This window comes from Papio anubis, chromosome 3 (assembly GCF_008728515.1).
Source record: "Papio anubis isolate 15944 chromosome 3, Panubis1.0, whole genome shotgun sequence".
Lineage (NCBI taxonomy): Eukaryota > Metazoa > Chordata > Mammalia > Primates > Cercopithecidae > Papio > Papio anubis.
Window position 1 is genome coordinate 56,230,993 of NC_044978.1, and position 9,628 is coordinate 56,240,620.

Here is a 9,628-nt window from a genome sequence, read left to right on the forward strand (position 1 = left end):
AAAGGGTTCTAATTTGATAGAGTCATTTAGTTTTTTTCCGATTCTTTAGCATAGCATCTTAATACCTTCTCCTTTATTCATGCCAATGAGTACTTAAATTCTCAAAATTTAAAACAAATTAGTGAAAAATAAGCCTCCTAAAATAGGATGAATTCATTAGAATACTCAATTCTGAGACTTAAGCCTCAATTGTATTTGAACTTTCTTTTCTTTTCTGCATTTTCCTTGCCATTATCTGCCTATGATTGCTTTTATTAACATTCTTTTTAGTAATTATTACAATTTGAGAGGCAAAGACTCAAACATGCATTGGAGTCTAGCCATACGAATAGTGAGAGAATGGAAAATAAATGTAAATTATGATATATGTTTCTCAAGAATTTCATAGTCCTTGATTTTGTAATCAATTTGATAAAGAATATATATATATAAAACTTCATTAAGAGTATTAAAAGTATTAAAACATATAATGACTATGAGTGCTAAAGGCATGGAGAAAAAAGAAAACACTTGAATAAAATAAATTAAAGATTTCTAGAGAAGGACAGCTTTCATTATGATTTTAAGGGCAACAGCGGTGCAGATTGGTAGAAATAAATATCCGAAGAGAGTTAGATGGACTTGAGCACTAAAGAAATGAAGGCAGGGATAGCAAAAACACTTTTCTAGAAAGGTCATAGAAACAGCAAATGAATGTATTCAATTATGGGCCAATATCCTGAATTTGGACCCAGTTGCTTAAATGCATAATTTCAGCAGTCCTCAATTTTGTTTCATTTGATTTATGTTTTCCCCATCTCCACTAGAAACTTGTCCAATTTGATGTCAATGGAAATGCGTGAGATCTTTATTCAGCTTTCACACCTGAGCAATGCTTTTGGTATGTCTTGGGCTAATAGCCAATGTTCAATCTTAGAATTATGATAAAAACCTAATATTATTGCTTGTTCCTTAGCATATATATTTGAGAACCTTGGCGGCTGCTGCTAATTTAATGGTAAAGTGCTGATTGCTGATTTTCTCAAAGCTTTTTTTAAAAACCATAGCTAGTCAGACTACCTAACAAAGTACCTAATTTAACAATAATATATTTACATTTTGCTGGATAACACAAGTGGCAAAAGTATTGTTTAAGCCCAAGGAACCTGACAAGCATTCAGTTGGTCACAGGTTTTGATGGATTTGTTGGCTGCATAACTAACTAGTACTTAATGAAGATGTGCTGACTGGATGAATGAATGCTTGACTTTTTACCTTTCTGTTTTAAATTTTAAAATATATTTCTAAGATATTATACCTTAGTTTCACAAGCTATGTTTTTAATAATCTGTATTTGTAACAAGTATTTTAAAATTAGTTATTTTTTAAGAAACTTTACCTAAAATGAAAAGTTCACTGTACCTAATTACAAGTGTGTTACAATACTTGATGTCTCCCAATTAATACAGTGCATTTCTCCAAACTGCCACTACTCAAAAGTGGTATCTCTTCTTATAATTTTCTTTTGTTTTCAGATTTTCTTCTATTTCATAATACTGTGTTGAATATATAAATATGTATAGAGTAAGTACAATGGTCAATATTCTGAATCGTTTTGTTCATTTTATAAGGTCATGATGTCATACTAAGAAGAAACCCCCTGAGATGAGAATGTTAGATGTTAAGAGTGAGTATGACTGATACAGAAAGACATTTGCTGCCCTACGTAGAATCAGGAGGTATTTTAATTTTGAAGCATGTTGCAGGGTGAAGTTAAAAAGAAAGGTTGATTAACCTGTTATATTTAAAATGATGTCTTGAATTTCAAGTCAGAGGGGACACTGTTTAGCTTCTAGTTTCTCTGTTCTTCAACCTTCTGAAATGGAGATACTTCAGTTCAAATATGGTATGTTGGTTTTTTCTTCTCTTGGGTTGATGGCTAACCCCAGTCTTCTTTATTCCATAACTGACACACTCATATTGTTTGTGGTTTAGATATTATGGAGTTTGTAAATACTTAACTCTGTATTTTGGCTATCTAATAAGGCATAGGTCGGTTGTCCAGAGTGCAAGAGTTTAAGTGGAAATGTACACACATGCACACCTGTGTGCACACACATACACGTGAGGAAAAAATGGCATTGCAGTTAAAACTTTGTTTTGTCATAAAAAATAGAAACAGATCTGTGAAACAGAAGTGATCACAAAATCAGATGATGCTACACACAGAGTATACTTGGATTACAATGGAGAACTTGAATGATCGTTGTGAAAAAGAAGGTTTAGTTTTTTCATTTTATATAATATACAAATATGAATTCCAGATGGATTTAAGCATTCATTAAAAATATAAAACCACGGGATAACTAAATTTGTAGCGTACTGAATATTTCTATCACTCAGATATGTTTTTTAAAACCGGGCTTAACATTGTACCTTTTCATGTCTACTCCCCAAGGCAAACAAAAACAAAAACCAACCAACAAAACAGAAAAAAAAAAAAAAAAAAAAAAAAACCCAAAATGAAATAGAAGTTTCTGAAGGACAGCAGAAATGGGAAGTTTTTTCCATGATGCAATACACTAAATGGAAAGTAACCTTCTCCTGGAAGCTACACCTAGATGGCCCTAGTCATGTGAAACCAGTGATGATAGCAACAGATGAAGATTCTGGACAGGGAAACTAAGGCTTGAACAGTTTGGATATGTCTGTTATTAAAATGTAAGCATCTTTTGACATTGGAGTAGCAAGAGGGGGTAAGTAGGATTGTTAGCTTTTTAAAATATTCCTTATTAAGAGAATTTTTTAAAAGCTCAATTTTTGGTGCTAAAATCCAAGACACTCTGGAAGGTGGCTTATTTCAGTTGGAAAGATAGTAAGCTGGTTTTCAGAGCCCAAGTAGACAGTATATTTTGGAATCCTGAAGTCTGTTATTTCTAACATGCACAGATAGCATTGACAAATTATCTTCTGACTGAAAATCTAAGTTACTGATGTTTTTGATGGTTATTTATTTCTTATTGCAATTCACATTGGAATTTTTCTAAAGGTTTTTTATGTCTTCATTTATTTGTTTTAGTATATTGGTTCTTATCTGATTAATTATATTTTTTCCTAGAATTAAAATAAAATTATATTTATCTCAGAAAGGCAAAGAATGAGTAAATATTTAACCTAGAACACATGATATGTTTATTTTAAAAGTTTATTGATCTTTATTGTTATTCTTTTTAACAATATATCAGAATTAGGCTATGTTGAGATGGGAAAATTTATTTATAATCTTAAAACAAATACTTCTCTAAGTAAATATGTTTCTCTTTTTTCTTTGTAAAATTCGTAGTTTGGGGTTAGCTGGCATTCTTATAAGTTACATAATATTTTTATGTTTAAAATAAGGGTATGCTTGGGGGCATGAGATCTGATTCTTAGGTTGGGGACTGTAACAATAACTCCTATTTATGTCTCTGTTTTAAAATCAGATCTATTGTATACAAAGAAGAATTTTACATGTAATAGCAGAAATGTAATAAATCTTAAAGTTTTAATTTTAAAACTTAATTAAAAAGATAAATGTCACGATACTTAAGGACCTCTATGTAATATGCTGCTTCTGTCTTAAATTGTTGACGTTCACACTGTCCTTGCAGAATTTTATTGCATTCAGGAACGTTTGTGAATTTTCTTTTATCTAAGAAGAATGTGTTATATTTCAGTGAATTATAGGTGGCAGTATACACAGCTAAATTCCATGTGTTACTGCAGGTAGATAAGAGGTTTTTCAATTGTTTAAAAATTTTATATTTAAGCTTTTTGTCATTCTAGCCTGGTTTCTTAATGACCTCCCATTTTTGGTCTTAATATAAGAACACCAAGTAAACTTCTTTTGATAAGAGAATGCTGGTGAGAAGTATTTTGAATCTCAAGTTTATTCTGAATGTTAGTTAAATGCATTTTTTTAAAAAAATTGCTAAATAAAGATACATTAGAAAGAGCATAATACTCATTGACCACTTGATTTAATATTAAAATGAGAATTTAAAACTAAATGAACTCTTAGAATTACATATCAAGCCAATGACAGAGAATTTTTTATTCTGTCTCTTTCATTTTCTGTTTTAAAAGTTACAAGCAAATATGCTTTGACTGCTAAGTTGTGAAATGCAATACTTTTCTGATTTATTATCCTGAAGTGTGATACCTATCTATGAGAAAGTTAAGTACAAAATTGCTGTTCTTTATGCCTGATATATACCCTGAAAGTATTATATTCACGAGAATGATGAGAAAATTATATATGGCATGAAGAAAGAGAATAAACCTTAAATTGATGATCGATAGTTATACTGTGGCATCTCATGGAGAATAAAAATGTTGAGCATTAGGGCAGTCTATTAACTTCATTCCTTTGAGAAACTTTTACAAAGTGTGTCTCAAGGTTTTAATGACAGTTATTCAGGGACATATGGGGTGGTGGAAGTCAAAGTCAGAGAGGTAAACAGGTCAGACTCTGCTGCCCTGCATGCTTTTCCTGTTGTTTTGTTTTACATACTGAACCTTGTGAAATGTGACACCCCTTTTCCTTTGAAACTGAAATTATTTTATCTAATCAAAATTTCTCATGTGTAGAGAAGGACATTGAGAATGAGATATTCTCAGTGTAGGGTTGACATTATAGAATATAACCTCTGATAAGTAAACATTACTTCGTTTTTATTTATGTTTACTTTTTTTTTCTTCTTTTTTGAGGCAGAGTCTTACTCACTGCAGACTCAAATTCCCAAGGCTCAAGCAATCCTCCCCCATCAGCCTCCCAAGTGGGTGGCACTACAGGCGCACACCACCATGCCCAGCTAATTTTAATGTTATCATTATTTTGGCTGGGCACAGTGGTTTATGCCTGTAATCCCAGCACTTTGGGAGGCCAAAGTGGGTGGATCACGAGGTCAGTAGTTCAAGACCAGCGTGGCCAACATGGTGAAACCCCACTTCTACTAAAAACTACAAAATTTTTTTTTTTTTTTTTTTTTTTGAGACGGAGTCTCGCTCTGTCGCCCAGGCTGGAGTGCAGTGGCCGGATCTCAGCTCACTGCAAGCTCCGCCTCCCGGGTTCCCGCCATTCTCCTGCCTCAGCCTCCCGAGTAGCTGGGACTACAGGCGCCCACAACCGCGCCCGGCTAATTTTTTGTATTTTTAGTAGAGACGAGGTTTCACCGTGGTCTCGATCTCCTGACCTTGTGATCCGCCCGCCTCGGCCTCCCAAAGTGCTGGGATTACAGGCGTGAGCCACCGCGCCCGGCCTAAAAACTACAAAAATTAACTGGGCATGGTGGCACGCACCTGTGGTCCTAGCTACTCGGGAAGCTGAGGCAGAAGAATCACTTGAACCCGGGAGGTGGAGGTTTCAGTGAGTTGTGATCACGTGACTGCACTCCAGCCTGGGTGACAGGGCGAGACTCCAACTTGAAGAAACAAACAAAAAACAAAACAAACAGCAACAAATATATATATATATATAATCATTATTTTTAGTAGAGATGAGGTCTCACTATGTTGCCCAGGCTAGTCTTGAACTCCTGAGCTGAAGAGATCTTCCCGCTTCAGCCTCCCAAAGTGCTGGGATTACAGCCATGAACCACCACAGGTGGCCTATTTGTGTTTTCTTGAGCGTGGGATTTTTTTTTTTTTTTTTTTTTTTTGAGATAGAGTCTCAGTCTGTCGCCCAGGTTGGAGTGCCGTGGCGTGATCTTGGCTCACAGCAACCTCTGCCTCCCAGGTTCAAGCAATTCTCCTGCCTCAGCCTCCCGAGTAGCTGGGATTACAGGCGCCTGATACCACATCTGGCTATTTTTTGTATTTTTAGTAGAGACGGGGTTTCACCATGTTGGCCAGGCTAGTCTTGAACTCCTGACCTTGTGATCCACCTGCCTCAGCCTCCCAAAGTGCTGGGATTACAGGCGTGAGCCACCGCGCCCTGCCCGATTGCAGGATTTTTATTTATTTTATTTGTTTGTTCTTTCCCTCACCATAATTTATTTATTTTAATATACTCAATTACTTTATAATTATTGACTCATAATCAACTTATAATTTTCCAGTAGGGATTATTGTTTGCATTTGCTCACATTCACACTGGCCAATTGTTTTGCACCATTTAACACAAGCAGATGTATCAACATCATTGATTCTTATGTGAAATAAGCAGATTTAAATAAATCCAGATTGAAACTATTTCTTCATAATATTTCCATGTTCTTTTTCAAGGTCCTTAAAGATAGAGTCTCAAAACTTGTATGTTTCTTAAGTACTTTTCAATGAATTTTTATTGCTTTTTGATAAGATATAGTTCTTCAGCATTTGAAAGTCTGAACACTCCAGCATTTAGAGTTAAAAATAGGGATACATCTATAGAAACCCAAGGAGATTTTAGTTAAATGTATTGAACTAAGTTCATTTTAAAATGTGAAGCCATGACAATCTGCTAAAATAGGAGACCGATCAAAGAGTCTCTTTTGGGATGGAGACATGCAATGGGCCCCAGGTTTTATTTTCACTTTCTGAATAATTTACTCACTTTGATAGCTCCTGAGTCAGATAGTGTGTCGAGAAAGAGCAACTTTTCACCTGAAACTAATACTAGACCTAAAACTACCACATTACCATAGGATATGTCTCCCCAAAAAGTCTTTTAAATGTATTAGTTGAGATTTCAATACTTAACCTGTTGCCTAGGTTAAATTAAAATAATAAAACAAACATCTTCGAGATGTGGATGTTGCGATATAAGTACAACTGACTTATTTTGCATGTTTAACTAGGGCCTAGGAAAAATCATTTATACAGGTTGTGCCTACATGGACCTATATGAAAATCTAGATATTAGATCCTTTACTTTTATGGACTCACATTTATATAATATAAAGCCTTCCAGAAATTAATAACTTGTAATGTCCCATGTAATTTCACTTTGAAATGAAAAATGGCAAGTAATTTTGATTACTTGCTTAATTCATTTATTTATTCAACACATATAGAGCACCTGTAATATGCCAAGATGCTTGAACACATTAGTGAACAATGTTCTTGCCTTCATATGTGTGTGTGTATAGACAAACAATATCAATTAAGTATATTAAATAAATAAATCATCTTGAATACTAGGACATTAAAAGTGCCATAGAGAACAGAAAAAGTAGAACAAGTTAAAGGAATCTCTTAATTTTAAATTAAACACTTGTTTCCTATGAAATTTGTGGTGGTTATAAAATACAGATATGAGGTTGAATGGGATAATAAGTGAATATGGTTGTTATGCCATGAGAAGAGAAAACCAAAACCAAAAATTTGGTTGTTCTTTTTTAAGGTTTCTTTCAGGAGTTGCTTTAAAGCTGATTTCTCATTAGCCACCAAATTGAATGTTTTCCCACTCGGCAATTTGCCCCACACACTAAATCGGTGGCAGAAGCACTGAAATAACTTCGTCATTCTAATGGCAAGAAGGCTTTTAAAGAGATTTTGAATAAGTTTCCATTTTTTGATAGTTAACTTTTTGCAGAAATATGAGTTAGTATTTTAAGTGTCAGTGGAGGTCAATCATTGGTTCAGGATGTTGCGTATCCAGCAGGAACCCTGGGAGGAATTTCTTGTTTACCTTAATAAAACTGTTATCATTTATGGGGAGTAGCTAACAGTAAAATATATGCAAGGAAATAAAAAGCAAAGACAAATCTAATTACTATTATTTGAACAAGTAAATTTCATATAGAAACTGATGACAGTGAATTGTGTCAAACTTGACTACTCTGACCGTGTGCCTCCATTGATTGGCCTTTGCAAAAATCTGATTTGTAGTCAAGCAGTAATGAAAATGCTTAAAGATGCTGAAAGTCAGTATAATGGGCACTTTTGGAATGTATCACGTCTTCAGTATGCTTCCAATATACATTTTATAAGATTTCTTTCAGTTCATTCGGTTATATTATTAGATAAGCACTAATCTTGGAAAATGTTATTTCCTATACTGCATGCAAAATCTGTAGTGAAAAATGCTCACTTCTTACAGTTCTCCGGAAGATTTTGTCTTGCTAAAGTTTCGTAGTTTTATTCTACCATTGTGTCTATCACCTAAGGTTACTTATTTATTTGCTTACTGTCTTCACATACTTACTTATTTTAGAAAACCATGAAATAATTACTTATAGGTTGGAACTTTGTGGTAGGTGCTTACAAGTACTTTTCTGGATAAAAATATTCGCATAGAAAAAGTGGTAAGATGATAGGGCCAGTGTGAGTACCCAATTTTTGAACCACCACTTAGTTATGTCTGGGTCATAGATGTATGTGGACTAGAAAAGGAGAGATGGATCCCAGGATAAAGGCGGGAATATCACTAGACGTAATAATATTAGAGAAACAGAAACCTGGGTAAATTCAGTCAAGTTCTACATATGTGATGTTCATAATGATGACAGTCAAGAAGAAAATGTTAAATATTGTCACCCATATGCCTTTTAATAAGGCAGAGATATTTTTAACTCATTTTAGAAAGATGTCTATGAAATTGTCCATATTTATATAAAGTAAATAACAAACTACATTAATGAAAATAATAATTTCAGTAGTGTCTGAAGTCCTTGACTAGTTATTTTAAAAATGCTTTGATAAGGAAAATTATTTGTATGTATTATCTATTTTTAGATTCTGATGGATACATTACATCATTACAGATTGTATTCAATCTAGTTTTAAAAAACTGCTCCATAAATATTTAACTTACTGATTTGCCATGCCTCATTAACTGTAAACCTGTTTGTCAATGAATTTTCTATTATTTATAGGCTTACAGTGCAATGAATTAATATATTTACAATCATATGTTAAAAACTTTCTCAATCACATTTAAATCATTCTTCCTTCTGATACAATGAGCTCTATTTTATCAGAAGTTATATGGAATTATACAAATTTAACTGTAAATGTGTTTCTAACTTAATTTCATCACATAAAGTTGAAACTATATGTCTTAGTGTCTTTAGAAAGATTGTTAAATTTATATAATATCTTTCTGGGAGAAATGAGAGTAATTAAGAGGCACAATGTTACCTATTTAATTAGCCTATTTGTATCCTCAGAAGAATCCTTAGTTGTGAAACGTATGAGGGAGCTTGCCCTTAGTTAATTGAATCAGAGGATTTTAAAAGTCATTTACATTTCTCCCTACTCATTTGGTTTCGTTTTGTTCACTCTAAAATGGCTCACCAAAAGATTCCAGACCATAAACTTTTGTCTAAGTAATATTTTGTTGAAACTTGTGTAAATCTATGGTCAAATCTAGGGTCCGTATCAACCCTATTTTGTTCCCAGAAAGCACTGAGTATATTTTTACAATAAAGAAGTATTCAAATATAAAAATATATCACGTAGATCTTTAAGAGTAAGGGATTCAATGTGTTGACACCCATTGAACAATTCAAAATGCAATTTGAGAGCTACTTCATCTTTCTTTCCTGTGGATATTGCTAAACCACAGGCACAAAGAGCTTAGTTCACATATGGATCCTCCCTTCCCCAGATAATTACATTTACTAAGATAAACTTTACCTATTTTACTTTAATATTTCTTTGAAAGGTAAGTCCCAGTTTAGAAATC

General features: G+C 33.5%; 1 long non-coding RNA gene across 1 annotated transcript in view; it reads left to right on the forward strand.

The window, feature by feature from the left end:
* Window positions 1-9,628, forward strand: part of LOC116274143 — a 28,847-nt gene that overhangs the window by 7,922 nt on the left and 11,297 nt on the right. The window contains exon 4 of the long non-coding RNA XR_004182681.1: window positions 807-2,735. This is a non-coding gene — a long non-coding RNA (uncharacterized LOC116274143). The remainder of the gene's footprint in view (window positions 1-806; window positions 2,736-9,628) is intronic.